This window comes from Arachis duranensis, chromosome 4 (assembly GCF_000817695.3).
Source record: "Arachis duranensis cultivar V14167 chromosome 4, aradu.V14167.gnm2.J7QH, whole genome shotgun sequence".
Lineage (NCBI taxonomy): Eukaryota > Viridiplantae > Streptophyta > Magnoliopsida > Fabales > Fabaceae > Arachis > Arachis duranensis.
The window spans coordinates 98,257,714-98,279,458 of record NC_029775.3 but is presented as its reverse complement, the minus strand read 5'-3'; the positions used below and the strand labels follow the sequence as shown (position 1 = coordinate 98,279,458).

The window sequence follows — 21,745 nt, the reverse complement described above, 5'->3', positions numbered from 1 at the left end:
GGCGCTATGCGTATCTACACCGAGACCAACTTTTGCTGTCAACTCCTTGACCAATGGACATTTGATCTAAATTGAGAAACCTCTTGCAACCCTTTGCACGCCATAAAATTCTTCTCCAAGAATCAGGCTCACATACGTTTATGTGTGTAGAGGTAAAGGATTAAAACCCTTGTGTTTTATTCTCACACATTTTCTCTACTCTTGACACACATATATATAGTATGAGATTTGTTACTAATTTTAAATTTTATTCTCAATTCAAATTTAAACCATATCTTCAAATTCTAAATCTGAATCCTTAAAATTTATGAATCATATCATAACTTAATTTGAAACAAAATCAATTAGGATCTCATCCAAATTTAGAATTCAAGTTTAGAAATAGAATAACCAATTATTCTCAAATCTCATATAATATTCTCAATTATCATACTATTATTATATTCTTGGTGCTAGCAAAGAATATAATAATATTCCGTTTGAATTAATATAATTATTTATTTGATCAAATCAAAATAATAATTAAATAATTCTACAGCAAAGATTAGAACACTCGTTAGTGTGTGACCCCATAGGTTCAATACTAAGCGGGTAGTAAATTAGTCATACTAAATTTACTAATCAAGATTGGCGTCTAGCAACACTCCTCAACGACCCGATAGTTTGAAGTAATCTATTTTTACTAAGAACCTCGAAAGAACAAAGTATAATTCCTTCCATCTTTCCAGCTCTTGGTTAACCCTTAGAGTATGGTTTAATTGTCAAACTCTAACTTGTTACCATTATTATAATGAACTGTAAATGACCTAAGAAACTCATTTCTTCATTCATTCAATCTCCTTGGCCAATGTTTCATTCATCTCAGTCATTATAATCATAGAGCTCAAACTCTTTATCGAGAGTTGACGGATTTCTTATTGACTAATCATTAATTCTACAAGTATTTAAATTATACCCAATATCCATTCAACTAGCACCCTAGGGTATTAGGTGTCCGGAATCAAAGTATAATAAATACATTGTTAATTACTATGATAGTCGCAGGTCAAAGGAAACTCTATCACCATGTTCATCTTGAGAGTATCCTATTGACAAATATACGGTAATTATAACCATTAGGAATTCTCAAAGTGAGTCAGTTCAATGTTCATATCTCTATATGCACCATCTATATATATAATTTAATAAATGAGATCTATTAATCTTCATCCAATGAAGACCATTATATATATATTGATCTTTCCAGATTATTATTAATGTCCTTTTTAATAAACATATCACCAAGAATAATTTATATTAAATTATAAAAGATTTATCTCTCAATATTATGATCACTATCACAATGATAAATCTCTAAATTTAATCAAAGACCTTATTATATTAACATTTTAAACAATAACAAATTATTTGACACGTAATTGATTAGATTGTGGTCATACTACTTATTCCCAACAATTTAAAGGAAAAAAAGTATAGTGACCTAATTAAAAATTTCGCGAAACTATAAAGACCAACAGAGTAATTAAATCATAATTTTAATATGTTAATATAATAACTTAAATTCAAAAATAAATAAATGAAACAACAAGCAAGATAGTGCAATATATATAATATAAATGAGAATTCTTTTGTGTTAAAAAGATAATTTAAAAATATTTAATGAAACTTTTCTTTATAGTTTAAAAATGAATAGCTTTTTCTCCTTTTGCCTATGAGATAGAGACATAAATAGAAACCAGCAATGTCTAACATGGAGCAACGTATATTGTTCGATCTATGTGGAAAGCAAAAGTCCAAGAGAGATCATCAATAATATACATATACGTGCTTTCTGATTTCTTGGTCCCTTTGTATTTGTTGTATTGCTAATGGTTTGATATAGAAAAGTATGTGCTATTTCCACAACTACATACATAGTTATAAGATGGTGCCATTAATTTTGGCCACTGTATCTGTAAAAGTAACTAGTGGGGTATGATTTTCCCTCCATCAATTGCACACCATGCCTTTTATATGTGAATATGCACAGTAGTGCGTTTCTGAAAATAGTTTACATACTATTTGTACAAATCACTAATTAAAATTGTCCAATATAAATAAATTAGGGTTAACCACAAAAAATTTCCTCGAATTATTCAAACGCTGACAAAAATACACTCGAATTTTACTATCGACAAAAATGCTTTCAAATAATTTAAAAACACAACAACAATACCCAACAGTAAATATATATTTTCAAAAAATACCTTAGAGATTGAATTTTAATGCAGTTTTTTGTAAGAATGATTATAAAAATAATAGAGTATATACTCATTTTGGTCCTCAAAGAATTTCAAACCAGACATTTTAGCCTCCAACTAAAATTAATTACTCGATTGGTCCCAAACAATTAATTCCGTCAGTCACTTAGGTCCTTGACTCCGTCAACTCTAACAAAAGACAAAATGGTCCCTAAAAACTCTAACATGGGACAAAATGATCCCTGACAACTCTAACGAGAGACAAAGTGATCTCTAACCCTTTTATTCGAAAACGACACTGTTCTTCCCCAATTTTTATCATATCTCGCATAACCCTAACATTCATACTCTCCTTCTTCACCTTCACAGTCTTCTTTTTCATCTTTTTCTTCCTCCTCTTTAGCTCCAAGATTAAACCATGGTGTAACTGTCACAAGTGTCGCACCTACCTCAATATGTCATGGACCACACACTTTCTAAATCTTTGTGATTGGTACATCCACCTCCTCTGCACTTTACCCACCAAAAGCATCCACTTCCACGTCTTTGATAACATCACCTCCAACCCCGACAACGTCCACGACATCCTCAAGACCAAGTCCCACAACTACTCCAAGGGCCCGCCTTTCTCCACTCTCCGACAAGCAATATAGATTGTTGGACACTAGAACATCATGAGAAGATTCTCCTTCGATATCATATGCAAATTCTCATTTGAAATAGACACTGAGTGCTTCATTCCTTCTTTTCCGAAGTCCAAGTTGACAAACAGCTTCAACCTCGCATTCAAGCTATTACAACGAGCAATTTCACTGTTGCCGCTCAACGGAGAAGAAGCTGAAAGAAGCGATCGGAGTGGTGGACAATGTGGTCATAGAGATGTTAGGGCAGAGGAGGAGGGAGATGGCAACGACGACAACGAGTCTTAACAAATTAGACTTGCTGTCTAGATTCATGGGATCTATCGAAGACGACAACTAGTTAAGAGACATAAGCATTAGTTTCCTGAATATGAATTGATTGAGAACAAGTTGATGATTTTGTTTTCTTGTGAACATTAAATTTATAGAGTGTGCATTGTGTAGTTTGAAGTTATAGTGTTAGACTGTTAGTGTTATGCGAGATATGATGGAAATTAGGAGAGAACAGTATCGTTTCTGAACAGAAGAGATTAGGGACCATTTTGTTCTCCTATTAGAGTTATCAGGGACTATTTTGTCCTCCGTTAGAATTAACGGAATAAAGAACCTAAGTGACTGACGGAATTAATTGTTAGGGACCAATCGAGTAATTAATTTTAGTTGGGAACTAAAATGTCCCGTCTGAAATTCTTTGAGGACCAAAATGGGTATATACTCAATTACAAAATAATATATTATTATACATAAAAATTAGTAATTTTTTGTTAAGTATATAATTTTTTATAATTATTTTTGTTAACAACCAATAATACTTTTAAAAAATTATAAAATAATATATACTTAACAAAAAATCACTAAATTTTAAGAATAATAATATCTCATTTTTTTGATTATGCTTGCAAAAAATTGCATCAAAATTCAATCTCTAATGTATTTTTTGAGAAATACATATTTAATGCTAGTTTTTTTTTTGCAAGATTATCTAACATTAAATATGTATTTCTCAAAAAATATATTAGAGATTGAATTTTAATACAATTTTTTACAAGCATGATTAAAAAAATGAGATATTAGTATCCTTAAAATTTGGTGATTTTTCATTGAGTATATATTTTTCTTGTAATTTTTTGTTAACAACTAATAATACTTTTAAAAAATCACAAAAAAATATATACTTAAAAAAATTATAAAATTTTAAGAATAATAATATCTTATCTTTTTTATTATTCTTGTAAAAAATCACATCAAAATTCATTCTTTAAGACATTTTTTGAAAATATATATTTATTGTTGGATATTGTTGTTATGTTTTTAAATTATTTAAAAATATTTTTGTCGATAATAAAATTCGGGTGTATTTCTGTCAGCGTAGCGTTTTTGGTGGTTAACCCAATAAATTACTTTTAAATTTATTGTAGACATAACATTTCTATTGGGGCACGTCATACCCATTGTGGATTTTTCTTTGTTTTATATTTTGGAACCAACCAATGCAAGGCATGACATTCGGTACATTAGACAATAATCAAAAAACACACTAGGAAAGTTGAGTGTCATCAATTGTTAATCATGGCCTAACCTAGCTATAGTATATTAAATTACTAATCATAGCTAACATAGCCACTATGTTAAGTATTTTGGTAGGATATGTATAAGGATTTTGGGTTGAAACTTGTTATACAATAAAGATTTTAAAACATTAAAAATTTTAATCATTTAATAAAAAAATTATTTTTTACGATATCTCCTAATTTGGTTGACCAACTATTAACTTGTCATAGATCTGAGTCTCATTTAAGCAGATATGTGAATTAATCATTTAATATCCATCTAAATAGGTTAAAAAAATATATTTAATACTTTGACACCTGTTTGTCGTTAAATAGAACTTCTTAACTAAATTACTTATTTGGTTAATAGTTCTTCAGCTTGATACGGTCCTTGTTGCAATTTGCATAATGATATAGTTATGTTGAATGCCTCATTGACCTGGCATTCCACTTCACTAAGACACTGATAAGGATGTGAGTAGTAGAAGACAATATAAACTTACATAGATATAAGATTATAAAATAGGAATATATGAAAAGAAAGACACATTTTGGAAAGCCTATTTGTGATTTAGTATAAATATCATATCTCAGACACGTCAATTTTGTAAACTACACTTGACATCACATTCTAAAAGTAATAGTTATTAATTTATCAATCGATGAAATTAGTGGTGCATGCGGTGTTTATCAAGACAAAGGGATTGGATAATGAAGCAGGTAAGGTAGGTGCTTCCATTAGACTATAATTGGGTTTATTAATGGTGGGGAATGGGGATATCACTTGCAAGCACAATGCCTAATAATGGATTAAAAGAATATGATTAAAAATTTAAAATTAGCTTAATTAAGAAGTGGGAAATAATTTACATTTTTGTGGAAACACCTTTAATTAATTACTAAATAAAAAGTTAAAGCATCATTTGAGATGTTTTATTACTCCCATCAAAGTCAAGAGATTTGAGTCCACATTATTTCGAAATAAAGTCCAATAGCCTTTTCAAATTTTGAGATCTGAGTAATCATGCTTCTCTTTCGTTACTTTTGAGGGCCAATTAAATCCACCTAGTTATTATAATACTAAATTATTAACGTCGTGTGCCTCTTTGCTGTCATCAATTCTACAGCATTTTGTGTGTCGCCCCTGTTGTCGTTAATTTTGTAGCATTGCGCACCTCTCTGCTCTGCTGTTGTCCCTCCTTCCGATTGTGAACTTCGCGGCAACAACCACAGCAGCCTTGCGTATTACATTTTGGATGATATTATTTAAATATTTTTTGTTAGAAAATTAAATCAAGAATATTTAAGAGAGTAGTACAATTATACCATATTAGAACTATCATGAAATTAAAAGTTATAAGAATTATAAGGGATGAAACTAGAAATTAAAAGAATCACAAGTCAAATTTTATCTCCTAGTCAAAATTGGAGGCTACAAATCAAGTTAGAAGAATTATGAACAAGTTGCACTTATCACTTCTATACTAGAAGAATGATGAATAATCATGAATTGGAAGCTTCAAGATTGATGACTAAGAATTTGAAATAAAATTGAATAAGAAATTTGACTAGTCAAAGTTTCTACTTATTATTTCTTGAATCATTACAACTAGTGCTTAGTTGTTATAAAAATTAAAATTTTATTATGAAGGTTTGCCTATATAAAGACTTCATATGTATGTTATTAATTATCTCTCCATGAATAAAAAATGCTAGATGTTTGTTTCAAAAATTATCTCTTGATTGTTAGTAAGTTTGAGTGATGAAAAATATGGTAGTGCTATTTATGTGAATAAGTGATCTTGGGGCTAATATAATGTAAGTATTATATTTACATTTGGTATCAGCTCCTGGTGTTTGAGAGTTTGTGAAGTGTGAGAGAATTCTCACATAGTTATTTATTCATAGAGTTGGTATGGCAAACACTTTTAATATTGTGTGGTCCGGTCCCAAGTTAGATAGGAAACTTGATTTTAATTATTGGGAGACTTTGATGTCTACCCATTTGAAAGCCCAGAACCTGTGGAATTTCATTGAACCAGGTTTGCAAGAAGGAGCAGATGCTTCCCAACAGAGGAGAGATCAATTGGTGCTATCTCAAATTCGGTGTTTGGCAAAATAGCAAATGCCAAAAGTGCAAAAGAGGCATGGAATACGTTGAAGCTATCATATAAAGGTGTAGATAAAACTCAAAAAGTAAAGCTACAGTCTTTCAGAAGAGAATATGAAAGGTATGAGATGTATAGTTCAGAAACTGTTGAGCAACATTTTACTCGTGTTACAGATCTTGTCAATAAGATGAGAGTTTATGGAGAAGATATGTCCGATAGCAAAGTGGTGGAGAAAATTCTTCGCACCATACCAATGAAGTATGACCATGTGGTGATTACGATACTAGAGTCTCACGATATGGATACTATGACGATTGCAGAGTTGCAAGGAACCATGGAAAGCCACATCAGTAGAATATTAGAGAAGTAAAAAAATCAACCGAGGAAGCCCTGAAAAGTCAAGTGAATTTAAACAATGTTGCAGAATCAAGCCGTACACAAGAAAGATGAGGTCATGGTTTTAATTTTTAAAGTAGAGGCAGAGGAAGTTTCAGAGGTAGAGGTCGTGGAAATTACAACCAAGGAAGTTATAATAACTTTACACCACCTAATCAAGGAAAAGGTGAAACAAATTTTAGGTCTGTCAACTGAGGAAGAGGTTGAAGCAATTTTTATCAAGAAAGAACCAATTTCAACTACTTTTATTGTGAAAAATATGGACACAAAGTAGCAGGTTGCAGATTTAAAATGGTGAATAACAATCAAGCACATATTACAGAAAATCAGCATCAAACTATTAATGTTAATCCGGGTACTTAAACTTTATTTGTTACAAGTAATTCATGTGCTGAAGATGAAAATATATGGTGCTTGGATAATGCCTGTAGTAATCATATGTCTGATAGAAAGGAGTTATTTTCTTCACTAGATGATTCAGTTAAATTATTATTGAAGTTTGGTAATAGTACAAAGATTCCTATTGAAGAAAAATGGCACATACCAATTAGATTGAAAGATAGTTCTTTGAGTTATATTTCTGATATTTTTTATACTTTTGAACTTGATTACAATTCACTGAGTATGGGGCAATTATCTGAGAAGGGATATAAGATGATAACTTATCGTGGATACTACACTGTTTGACAACAACGGAAGGTTCATAGATAAAGCAAAGATTACTTCAAATAGAATGTTTCCGTTAAAAATTCAACATGTTAATCCCTCTTGCATGAGTTCTGTGATACTTGATGATAATTGGTTATGGCACATGCGATTTGGGCATTTTTATTTTTTTGGCCTAAACTACCTGTCAAGAAAAGGACTTATTTCTGGCCTACCACGGATTCATATTCCCAATTGTGTTTGTGAGATTTGTCAACTGGAAAAGAAGCACATAGATCCATTCCCCACAGAAAAGTCATAGAGAGCCAGAAGATTACTTGAAATTGTGCATTCAGATATCTGTTCTGTAGAAGTTTCAAGTAGGGCTGACAATGGGTAGAGCAGGGTAGGGTTTGGACTCTATCCTATCCCTACCCATGGGTTGAAAAATTTTTAAAAATTCTACCCTACTCTACCCGCAAGTTGAGAATTTCTCAACCCTAACCCTACCCACACTCTAAAGTTTTAAACCCTACACTACTCGACCCTACCCGCAGAAAAATAAAAAAATTTCAAGCAAATATAAAATTCAACCATTCCAAATATCATACATATTAATAAAATAGAAAATAAAAAACTAAGTTCAAATTAAAATTAAAAATAATAAAATCTTAAAGAAATCTAACATAAAATTACAAATAATATGATCATCAACTAGTTTAATGGTTATTTTAAGTTTTTATAAAAGAAAGATTGTGGGTTCAACACTCACTTTCTTCACTACATACATAACTTTTACATATATATTATACAATATATTAGGGGTGCAGGCAAGGTTCAGAAAACCGGACCGGTCATCAAATCGCTCTAGTCACTGGTTCACTGGTTCATTGGTCTAACCGGTTCAACCGGTGGTTCAATCGGAAAAACCGTTTTAGAATAGAATAATAAATAAATTATAAATACACATCCTAAAATATAATTATAGTCTAATATAAATTTTAAAATATCTTCAAAATTTAAAACACTACATAAAATATTTCATCAGTCACAGATTCTCAGAAGTTGAGATTGAGCATTTCCCTTCATATATAACAACTCATGAACTGAATTGAATGCTTCAATACTACTACTGATATTGAATGTTGACTCGAACAATATTAAAAACGAATGGAATAAGTAACATGAATACAATACAACATATAACAAATTGACTGCTAATGCATTGTGCAAAAAAGGTTGCATGCATTCTAATCAGAGTAGAACTAGGATCCATTTGCATGCTCAAGATTGAAGAAGGCTCTGAGTGTGAGGATTCTTACCCCAAGCTCTATCCTTCCACAAAATCTCCACTTCATCAAACGTCAACCCTTTGGTTTCAGGAACAAAAACAAACACAAACAGAAATGCAAGCACAGCTATGCCTGCAATGATCAAGAAAGTAGGACCAGTTCCTGCACCTTGAGCAACTGATAGAAATGACTCTGCTACAATCAAATTGGAAACCCAATTGACAGTTGCAGACATGTCGCCGCAAATTTTTTGTTATTGTTCGGGATATATCTCTGAGTTTACTGTCCAAGGCACAGTCCCCATCCCCGGTGAGAAGAATGCAATATACAGGGCCAATCCTAGAACCGCAAGCTATCCATACAAAGCATTTTCAGATGATTGCTTGAAAAATGAAATGGACAGGATGATCAGTGATACTATTACCCCTGCTAAGCTATAGAGGGACAGTTTTCTTCGCCCTGCATGGTCGATAAGGTAAATGCCAAGAATGGTGCTGCAAGCATTCAAGCCAGCAACTATGAGGGATAGAAGAAGAGCTAACTCATTAGAGCGGAAGCCAGCCATTTGCACAATCGTTGGGCTGTAGTACATTACTGTGTTAATGCCTGTAAACTGCTGAAAAGCCTGCACAATCAACCATCATATGCTTGTTAAGAATAACTAGTTTATTTGAGAAACAATCACATACATATTTAAATAGTACATAGAATAAAGAAGAGGGATCAGTTCATTTTTCTTTTTATATCTCTGCACACTTGCAATATGTGTGAGAACAAGCACCTTAAGCATTTTGTTCTCAAATAAATATTCACAGAAGCATTGTTATCAGCAGTTGCTTCTTGATTAATACTATCTTCCATAACTGAAATTAATAAAACATATATGAAATTAAAAAGTAAAAACAGCCACAAGCCCACAACACAACACAACACAATGAACATACACAGAAATTGAACAGTTCACAGATGAAGTTCCAGCAAATTAAACAGAAATCTAAATTCAGTTCACAGAGGAAGTTGAGCTGCAAAATAGAAAACCAGCCAGCTTAATTTTCAGATTTTTAATTTCTTATGCTGAGCAGCAAACAGAAATTGAGCCGAGGACCAAACACAAATTGACCAACAAATAGAAATTGTGCAACAAACAAAAATTGAGCTACAAAATAGAAGACCAGCCAGTTAATTTTCAGATTATTTATTTTTTATGCTAACCAACAAACAGAAATTGAGCAGAGAAACGAAGAAGGAAGAAGATGGGCACTGAGCAGAGGAAGTTCACAGAAATTAAACAGTTCACAGATGAAGTTCACAGAAAATTAAACAGAAATCTAAGTTCAGTTCACAGAGGAAGTTCAAAGAGTATCAATTTCATACATGTTTCTTATACTAAAGAAGATGAGCAGAGGCGAAGAACAAAGAAGATGAGCAGAGGACGAGTCACTCACCTGGGGTCGATGGAAGGCTACCGGTGTTGACTGTTGAGGACCGCGCGACGATGAAGACGATGAAAGTGCTACTGCTTGCTGGTGTTGAGAAGATGAAGACGATGGAGATGGAGGGCTACTAGGCAGGGAACTAGGCGACGATGGAGGGTTATTGGGGATGAGGTCCAGGCGACGGCGGTGGCACTGATGACTTGTGACCGCGGGGACGAAGGATGGCGACAGGGGGGCTATGGTTTAGGGCGGCTAGGATTCTCCATTGGAGATTATTCAGATGAATCATGAATGAATGGGGTCGGGGGAAGAAAGGGGGTGGGGTGCTCCACGAGCGGGTTGGGTCAGGTTCATTTTTTATTTTTTTAAAAAAAAATCATAAAACGGCGTCGTTTTGCGTAACCGGCCGGTCACCGGTTCAGTCCAACCGGCCGGTTTTTGGCCGGTTCACCGGTTCTTAAGCGATTCTTCTTTGTATGGTTTTCAGATGAGGACCGGACCGTTTGCAGCACCGGTTCGCGATTAAATCGGTCGAATCGGCTGGTCCAGTCCGGTTTTCAGAACCTTGGGTGCAGGTAGGGTAAGGTAGGCTATACCCTGAACCCGTACCCTACCGTCCGAACGGGTTGGTCCAGGTTGGGTACCCGCGGATAGGGTATTGATTACCAGCCTTAGTTTCAAGTAATAGCGGTAGTAGGTACTTTATCGCTTTTATTGATGATTTTAATAGATATACATGAGTATACTTTCTAAAGCAGAAATCAGAAGCATGTGATGTCTTTAAGACATTCAAAGCGTTTGTCAAAAAATAAAGTGGCTGTAAAATCAAAATTCTCAAAACAAATAGACGGACAGAATATCTTGCATGTTCAGAATACTTTAAGCAACACGGAATTCAGCATCAACTAACAACTAGATATACTCCTCAACAAAATAGAGTTGCTGAAAGAATGAATAGAACCATCGTGGATATGGTTAGATGCATGCTCAAGTCAAAACAAATGCCTAAAGAATTTTGGACAGAAGCAGTCGCAACAGCAATTCATATTTTAAACCTGTGTCCAGCAAAAAGTGTTCGTCATAAAACTCTAGAGGAAGCTTGGAGTGGAAAGCGGCCATCCATTCATCATTTTAGAGTCTTTAGGTGTATCACTTATGCCCACGTACCAGATCAATTAAGGAAGAAGTTAGATGACAAAGGTAAGAAGTATATCTTTATCGGCTATAGCATAGACTCAAAAGCATACAAGTTGTACAATCCAGAAACAAAGAAAGTAATCATCGGTAGAGATGTGACGTTTGACGAGAAAGACATGTGGGACTGGGACACAAAGACAGAAAAGCAGCCAATTGTAATTTTAAATACATGTGATGATGAAGAAGAAAGACAACCGGACACAACCGAACAACCATAATCATCTAGAAGATCTCCAAGAGAGCAGAGACTACCTGCTAGATTAGCAGATTATGAAGTTGGCAATGACAACAATCTGTCCGATGAAGAAATCGTAAAATTTGCTTTATTTTCAGATTGGAAGTCATTGAACTTTGAAGAAGCCTTTAGAGACAATAATTGGAAGAAAGCAATGGACGAGGAGATTTATCCCATTGAGAAAAATGACACGGGAGATGACAGATTTACCAACAGATAAGAAGCCGATTGGAGTAAAATGGGTTTACAAGACTAAGTACAAATCTAATAGTGAAGTTGATCATTTCAAAGCAAGATTAGTTGCTAAGGGATACAAACAAAAGCCAGGTTGATTATTTTGAAGTATTTGCTCCTGTTGCAAGATTAGACACTATTCTATGATTATTTCACTCTCAACTCAAAATAAGTGAAAGATACATCAAATGGATGTTAAATTAGCATTTCTAAATAGCATTTTAGAAGAAGTGTATGTTGAGCAACCTGCAGGATAGGAAGTTCATGGAGAAGAATATAATGTTTACAGGTTGAAGAAAGCCTTGTATGGGTTAAAACAAGCACCAAGAGCATGGTACAAGAAGATTGATTCTTATTTCATTGAGAATGGTTTCAGGAGATGTCCGTTTGAGCATACTCTTTATATCAAGTTCATTGAACCTGGAGATACCTTGATCGTGTGTCTTTATGTTGACGATTTGATCTTTACTGGCAACAATTTGAAGATAATTGCAGAATTCAGGGAGGCTATGATAAAGCACTTTGAAATGACGGATATAGGTTTGATATCTTATTTCCTTAGCATCGAAGTTCTTCGAAAAGATGATGGAATTTTTATTTCTTAGAGAAAATATGCAAATGATATTTCATAGAAATTTTAGATGGAACATTCAAAGCCAGTTCCTACTCCAGTCGAAGATAAGTTCAAGTTACTGAGAGAAGTTAAAGAAAAAGCAGTAAGTCCCACATACTACAAAAGCTTGATTGGAACTCTAAGGTACTTAACTGTGACTAAACCAGATATTGTGTTTGGAGTTGGTTTGCTTAGCAGATTTATGGAGGATCCTTGTTCCAACCATTTGCAAGTGGCAAAATGGATTCTTCGATATATCAAAGGTACTTTAAATGATAGTATTTATTATGAAAATACTAATGAAGTAAATCTTATCGGTTACACTAATAGTGATTAGGCTGGAGATATAGAAATAAGAAAAAGTACTTTAGGAAGCAAAATATATAGCAGCAGCAAGTTGTGCAACACAAGCAGTTTGGCTAAGAAGAATTCTTGAGGAATTGAATGAGAAACAAAATACTCCAACAACAATATTTTGCGATAACAAGTCGGCTATTGCACTTTGCAAAAATTCAGTGTTCCATGGAAGATCGAAGCATATTGATATTTGATTTTACAAAATTAGAGAGTTGGTAAATGAAAAGAAGTTTTTATTGAGTACTGTTCCATTGAAGACCAAGTTGTAGATATCTTTACAAAACTGTTAAAGGCCGAGTTATTTTATAAGTTGAAGAAGATGCTTGGAATGATAAATTCTATAAGCTTGATTTAAGGGAGGCAATGTTAGATAATTAAATCAAGAATATTCAAGAGAGTAGCACAACTACACCATACTAGAACTATCATGAAATTAGAAGTTACAAGAATTATAAATGATGAAATTAGAAGCTAGAAGAATCACAAGTCAAACTTTATCTCTTAGTCAAAATTGGAGGCTACAAATCAAGTTGGAAGAATCATGAACAAGTTACACTCATCACCTCCATACTAGAAGAATGATGAATCATGAATTGGAAGCTTCAAGATTGATGACTAAGAATTTGAAGCAAAATTAAACAAGGAATTTGACTAGTCAAAGTTTCTACTTGTTTCTTGAATCATTACAACTAGTACTTAGTTGTTATAAAAATTACTATTTTATTATGAAAGTTTGTCTATATAAAGGCTTCATAGGTATGTTATTAATCATCTCTCCATGAATAAAAATGCTAGGTGTTTGTTTCAAAAATTCTCTATTATATTCTTATGATTGTTAGTAAGTTTGAGGGATGAAAAATATGGTAGTACTATTTATGTGAGTGGGTGATTTTGGGGTCAATATAGTGTGGGTATTATATTTATATTTCTTTTATGAAATTTTATATTTTTTATTTTTTTATAATTATAACCACTCACTTAATTAAACCCAAAATATGAGAGTGAGGAACCTCTAAAATAGCATCCGTGAAAAATTAATTGATAAAAAACTATTAACAAGAGCATTTCTATGTATGGCAAGAAGATCATTTCTGAAGGATCATTCCAACTAAAAAGGGCAGAGTACCCTGAGATCATGGACCGAATTAGGATGAGAAGATTACAAGTTCTCTATGATCCTATTCCAAAAGTGGGACAACTTTTGATTCAAGAGTTCTATGCAAATGCATGCCTCACCAATGTACAAATACATGATGAAAGATGATAAACCCCAATTTAGTGGTTTATCTTGTGTTGATTTTAAGGGAATTTTATCACCTTTTTCCACATTTATTCAATGAAATAGCATGGTATTGTAATTTTCCCTTAATTTGTGCTTTAAGTGTAAAACATGATTTTTAGGCCCTTAAATTGGTAATTTTAATTCCCCTTTGTTTCCACTAGATTCCTTGATGTGTTTGTTAGTGAATTCAGGTTGAAAAGGCTAGGAATGGATCAAAGGAATGAGGAGAAAAGCATGCAAAGTGGAGAACTCATGGAAAATTAAGGATTTGGAGTGCACACATCGACGCGTAAATAGATGCGCACGCGTGGAGATGAAGTCGCATGGCAATGTGTACGCGTGGCAAACGCATACGCGTGAGAAGAAAATGCCAAGCGACTCGTACGCGTGACCCCATGCGTATGCGTCGTAGCTCGCACGTGACCTCATTAAAGTGAAAATGCTGGGGGCAATTTCTGAGCTTCCCAAACCCAAATCCAACTGATTCCAGAGACTATTTCATGCAGAATTCAAGATGGGTCAAGGGGGAGCACTTCGATTAGTCATGATGAGCCTTTAGTTAGTTTTCTAGAGAGAGAAGCTCCCTTTTCTCTCAAGAATTAGGTTAGGATTAGGTTAAACTCTCTTACATCTAGGTTTAAATTCTTGTTTTCATCTTGTTTCCTTTACAATTTCTTGCTCCTCCATCTTCATTCTCTTAGTTTGTAGTGTTAATTTCCCTTTGATGTCACTTTTATGTTTATGGATGCTCTTGTTGGGTTTGATTCCCTTTAATGCAATTAATGTTTCTTTTATGTTCTTATGGTTAATTGCTCTGTTTATTGTTGATTCCTTGCATTGGGTAGATGTAGATTTTACTATTTCTTGCCATTTATCATGCTTTCCTTTTATACCTTCCAAGTGTTTGACAAAATGCTTGGTTGGATGTTAGAGTAGCTTTTTGAGCATTCTTGGCTTGGAAAGAGAAATTAGGCAATATTGAGTCATTAATACCCAATTTAGTTTGGTGATCTAGAATTATTTGTTAATATTATTTCCATTGACTCTAATCTCTTGCTAATTCAATTAGTAAGTTGATTAGGACTTTTGTATTGAGGTTAACTAGTCTTATTTGACTTTTTCTCATGGAAGATAACATTACACCTTCTTCCATTGTTGGAGTTGACGAAATAAGATAAGTTCTTTTTAATTATTGTTATGATTAGTGACTAGGATAGAAAGTCTATATTCTCAATCCTTGTCATGAATGTTCTCTTTATTAATTACTTTCTTTAATTACTTGATTTATTTTTCTTGTCATTTACTTTCTTGACTCTTTATCAATCAAACCCCCTTGCCCCTTTCATAGCCAATAATTGATCACTTCATTGTAATTCCTTATGAGACGACCCGAGGTTTGAATACTTCGGTTAATTTTCATTGGAGTTTGTACTTGTGACAACCAAACAATTTTAAATTTGATTTGAGGATCGGCTATTGGTTTAGGATATGCTCACAATGAAATTATTTGGTTAAATTCCAAACCGGTATAAATTCTTGTATCAAAAGACCCTTGAACTACAAGAGCCTTGTGCGAGGCAAGAAAATTGATTTTAGTCTGAAAAGCATCTGGAGGGTCCTTAGGTTGAGAATATCAACCTCATCATCTTCAAAGGTAACATACATAGAGAGAAAAAATCATGATCCAAGGCTTGAGGAAGTAATCTGATATCTCGCCTTACCGGATGCACAATGGGTCATGGGAGCTTCGGACAAGGCACTCCACTTAAGAATGAGTGAGCTCAAGCCAGTTGCAAGGGATTAGATGGAGTTTGTCCATCGCTCAATCTCACCCACAAGTAACCGATCCGAATTTACTGTTGCTAGAGCTATTATGATTCGTTGTATTATGACCGGTCAAGAAGTGAGGATTGACAAAATAATTCCAAATGAGATATACCATTTTGCTTCCAACCCAAGCTCAAGATCTCCACCCGGGTTCTCTAGCATTATTCATCGCCTATGTAAAATGGCTGGTGCTTTCATAGAGAATGATATTCCTATATCACTAGGGCATCCAATCTCCAAGAAGTCAATGGAAAATGTAAACGTACAACCCGCTCAAGAGGCTCAAGAAGAAGAAGTCCAGGGAGCCCAAAAGGAAGAGCAAGAGGCTCAAGAAGAGGAGATGTTACAACTTCCTCCACCTTCATACCAAATTCCTCAAGAGCAAGGTGAACCATATCAACACTCTTCAGCTCCTCCACAACAAGAGGTAGAGTGGCAACAAGTGTATTCTGCAATACAAAAATTCTCAGTATAAAGCCATGCAAGAAGCTTATCACAAAGAATTCCAAAATTTCAAAGCCTTGCATGAGACACATCACAAAGAGTTCCAAGACTACCGAGCACTCTTTGAAATTCAGTATGAAGCTCAAGATTCTTAGCGACTAAATATGTATGCCAAGATGAACTATGTTACTTGGACTCAAAGTCAAGCACACCCAACTCTACTTGGTTTTGAAAAAGTGTTCAATGTGTATAAGAAGGAGCTTAAGAAAATAAACAAAGAACACAAGTATTAGAGGGATGGAGAATTATGTTACCATGGCCTTTGGAACCCAAAAGACAAAGTTGAGCACTTTGTACCAGGAATTTGGGAACCAAGAGAGCCACAAGAAGATGATGATGAGGAGGAGAATGATAGTAGAGGCAATAATAATGAATAAGGTTGTCAAGTTTTTTTATGTTGCCTTTACCTCCTTTATCTTTTGCTTATTTGTAATCTATTTGCTTTACCTTTGTGTTTTGTATTTATTTTAATTGTGTTTTCTATATCCTATGCTTCATCTACTTAACTCACTACTTGTATCGTCTTCCTAAGCATTCTAATTACATGAAAAATAGTTACTTAGATGGAGAAAAGTTAAATCCTATCAATAAAAGTGCTTTCATGAGCAGTGGTATGTATACTTGTGATTTTCATGAATTGAGCCACAAAAAGATGGTCTTGCATGAATAGGAAGTGTGAGTCCTTAAGGCATGAGGCTTTGATAAGTTCTATGAGATCTGATCAAAAGAAAGAATCCTTGGAATTGAACTGAAAAAGATTTGAAAAAGAAAGAGAGAAAATAAATAACAAAGAAACAAAATAGAGAAAGCAATTCAAAATAAAAATCAAAAGTTACAAAGATCTGAGAATCAATGGTTAAAGAGCCCAACTATGTGTCTATAGTGTGATTATCCAAAGATAGGTCTCAGATAATTAGATCCGAGGGATGCCTCATTACTCGGTAACTTGAGTCTACTGGTTTAAGATTATCGATCGAAAATCCACCATCAAGAGTTCTCTTGAGACAAATAGAAGCCCAAAGAGGCTCTGGCCATCAATGGCGGAGAACTCAAAATCTTTAACTATGTGCTTGCGGTGCGAACGTATCAAGGAGTGGCTTGGGTAATTAGATCCGAGGAGTGCCTTATCACCTGGTAACTTGAGCCAACTGGCTCGAGATTACCGATTGAACTCCCACTATCAAGAGTTGCTTTGAGAACTGAGCATTTAGAGTTGTCAACTCGAAAGCGCTTTGGTATAAAACAAGGATTCAATGATCAACATAAAAGAAGGATCTCATAATACTATCTGAGCCTTAACTCTCATGAACCCTCTATTCTTAAGAATACAAGTCTCATCAAAGATAAAGAAAATTCAAGATGATCACATGAGTTGTTAAACTCCACTACCTAGAAAGGCATGAACTTCAAGAAGGGGTTAACCTTACTCCATGTAATGCAATTCTTTTCTTTTTCATTTTCATTTGCTTCAGGACAAGCAAAATATTAAATTTAGTGTTGTGATGCATTCGCATCTTTTGTGTTTTTTTTTCATAATTTTATTTAATTTACTAAGAATGCTTTTTGAATGATCGATAGTTTCATGATTGAAATAAACATTACTTTGATTTAGTTAAATTTATTGTTTACAAGAAATTTTGGAAGAAAAATAACAAAAAATAGAGAACAAAAGAGGATAGAAAGCACCAAACATAATACTCTCTGGACTGAACAGAAAATTTTTTGAGTTAAATAAAAAGTCCATAAACACAAAGTATTAGAAAGCAACCTTCACGTACTATTCATCGATCCGCGCCTGTACTAAATTCAAATTTTGTAAAACCAAATAAATAGGCTGCATAGATCAATTTAAGAATTTATATATATTTCTTATCTTCAAATAAGATTTGGAATAATAGTATTAAATTAAAAAGTTTAAAATTATTCATCGATTCAGACTTGTTTTTATTTTTATACGAACATTACTTTATCTTCTTTCAAATCACGGAATAAAGAAACAAATTTATGCATGGCTTATTGGCAGCTGCCACCTTATCATAACGTCATGACTCATGAGAGCGCAATCAAGTAATGAAATAAAATTTTAATCTATCTATCTAGAAGTATTTTAATTTCTCAAAATTTCTTGACTTCTTGACATTAGAGAATTTGAAATTAAGGAATGCCTCGTAGCTTTTCGGGTAGAGACAAGAGGCATTTTCTTAGTGAGATGAATGATTGCTAATTTTGTCCAATCAATGGGGAAAAAGAAAGTCAGAAAAGATTATTCAAAGATCTCATTTTTCTTCTTTTGTATCTAATGATACATAGTAAATCAGAATTATCAATTGTGTATCCCATGACCTCATCACAGTGTGAAATTGACTAATTGAGTATACAAAAACACAAATAATGTTTGCATAACTTTTTAATTTATGCATTTTTTATATTTTTTATAGTATATGTAGAAGATAATTTTTTATTTTTATAGTTAATATTATTTTTTAATATCGAAAGTAAAAGATATAAAATATAAAAAAATATTATATATAATATTAAAATTTAATTTTGATACATTGTCAATATCAAGTAATTTCATACATACGTATAATTATGTAACGTTATATTAGCAAAAATAATTATTTTTTATATTAATAACGTAAATAATTATTCCAAAAAAATATAATTATATGACTGTATAAAATATTTTATACTACTAATATATCAAAATTAAATTCATAATATTATTCATCCTCGTTATAAATAAAAAAGTAAATTGTTATAAGTATATTTATTATGAATGTGCTAATCTGTAACCATAATTTAAATTTTAAGTAGATAAAATCTGTTATAAATATAACCTAGCTGAATTAATTTGGAGTTGGGTACTTGACTATAAATAATCTCTTGTGATGTTCTGTATACAACATTAATCATTAATAAAATCATATCTTATTTTCTCTATTTTCTTTCATCTTCCCTCTCTTCTCAAATTCTAATTTTTATTTTTATAATACGGCACGAAATTCTACTGTAAGAGTAAGCAATTATCTTTTTCTTTTCATCCACTTTATTCTTCTCATTTTTTTACACCACAATGACCTCACAACATATTAAGTTCCTCTTCCTTAATCTCAAACTTCATTGTTAATTTTTTTTATACTTTCACGTTTCTTTTGTAGTATATACCACACATAAACTATTTTATATCTATAACATTGCATCAATTTTTTTTATTATGCCTGACATGCTTTGCTTTGCTTTACTATATGCATATCATGTACGTATTTATTATATGAAGTATATCCGCCTGTAATATTAATTTATGTATTTTTATAGTGAATTTTACGAAAAAAGCCGTATGCTTTCCTTCCTAATCCATGACATATACGCCATTTTTTTTCTTTTTTTTTTCTTCGATTGTCTTTGAAATTTTTTCCGATCATTTTTTATTTTTTTTCTTTTAGTTTGTTTCTTCTCTTTCCTCCCTATTTTTTCTTTTATTTGTTACATTATTATTATTATTCGGATTTTTTTATAATATTTTATTTAATATTAATATCATTTATCAAAGTAAATGATAATTTTTTTATTTCTAAAAAAATTAACCGAGTTTTGCCCCATAACAATGTATGTCTATGAATAAATGTGATCTTGATCATTGCTTGTAAGTTGTACTGTATTTGGGGGAGGGGGAGGAGAGAGATTGTTTGTGTACGTGGTGTTTGATTTAAGTTATTTTTATTAATTTTTTTGAAGTAAATAAATTGGTAAAATAAAAAATACAAAGTTAACGGCGATTAACTCATTATTTTATCGCTTACAAATTCTCTTCGCTTTAGAGAATTTTTTTCAAATTCAAGACTGCATCTCATGATTTCATGTTGGCTGAAATAAATAAATAAATAATAATGGAAATAAAGTTTTAAAATTTCATCATGTCACTTGCATATTCTGAATGGCAATACATATATATAGTACGGTACCATTCTGGCTTCAAAGTAAAGGGACCAAATTAAAAGGGGAAGCATCTCAATCACTTCATTTAATTTTATCTGTTGGCAATGCAAATTAAGTTTCCTCTAAATTATGAAAGTTAGCTTCTCCACTCTTTTTAATCGAAAGTGGATCTTTTGGGATCAAACCATAAGATTTATTGCTATGAAAAGAAGTTAAAGAAAACAAGATTACTATTTTTAAGTGCATTCTTGAACAAGGTAAAATAATCACTATTGATGAAAGAGATTTCTAACCTTTTGGGTCAAAATATTCATAATTGTTACTAAAGTTCACTAATAAAATTCCGATTTTTGCTAGAATCGTCATCAATGAGAGTATTATTAAAAGTATAGATTAGATATTAGTTATATTGATAAACAATTATGAGTTAAATTTTAGGTAAATTCTTTGGTATAGATGAGGGGGACAAATCTATATGTGTATATTTGTGTTGGAAGAGTGTTTAATAGACAAGTGTTTTTTAAGGAATTAACCTATGTGGCTATTAGATGGTGTAGTACCCGCACACCAACAGCCCTATTTTCTTGTGTCCTTATATAAAATTGTTATTTTTAAATATATTGGACTTTCTTTTTTATTTTTCTATAATAAAATGACTTCTTTTTATTTATTTATTTATTTTTAGTGAAGTCTATTGATTTATTGAACTCTATTGTTATAAATTTAATTAATATTGTTAATTTCTGAAACTCTAAAAGCAGGTTTAGGTCACTAAATTAGTTAAATATTGGATAGTTTAACTGAAAAATAATTTTAAGATAATTTATTGTATTTAAAATGTATGAAAAAAAAACTATTTTAAATAGTATAATAGCAAAATAGATATGGATGATCATTTATATTATTATTTAATATTTTGTAATTAAAATTAAATTGGTAAAATTATTATAATAAAAAAATAAAGTATATTTTTTATCCCTAAAATCTACTAAAATTTTTTTAAAATACCCCATTATTTTAATTTATTTTAATTTTGTTTCAAATATTTTTTATTTGTATCAAATATATTTTTTATAGCTAATTTTTTAAAAAGTTTAGGACTAATGTAACAATAATGTATAATATATAATTATAACTAATTTGTTTGTATTGAAAGTTGTTCTTATAAAAATTGTTACTGAATTTGTCTTAATTTTTTGAAAAATTAACTGTTAAAAATATATTTGATACAAATTAAAAATTTTTA

General features: G+C 32.1%; 1 pseudogene; it reads right to left on the bottom strand.

Moving 5' to 3' along the window:
* Window positions 1-8,867: 8,867 nt before the first annotated feature.
* LOC107485150 (inositol transporter 1-like) lies at window positions 8,868-9,497 on the bottom strand (annotated as a pseudogene).
* Window positions 9,498-21,745: the final 12,248 nt, after the last annotated feature.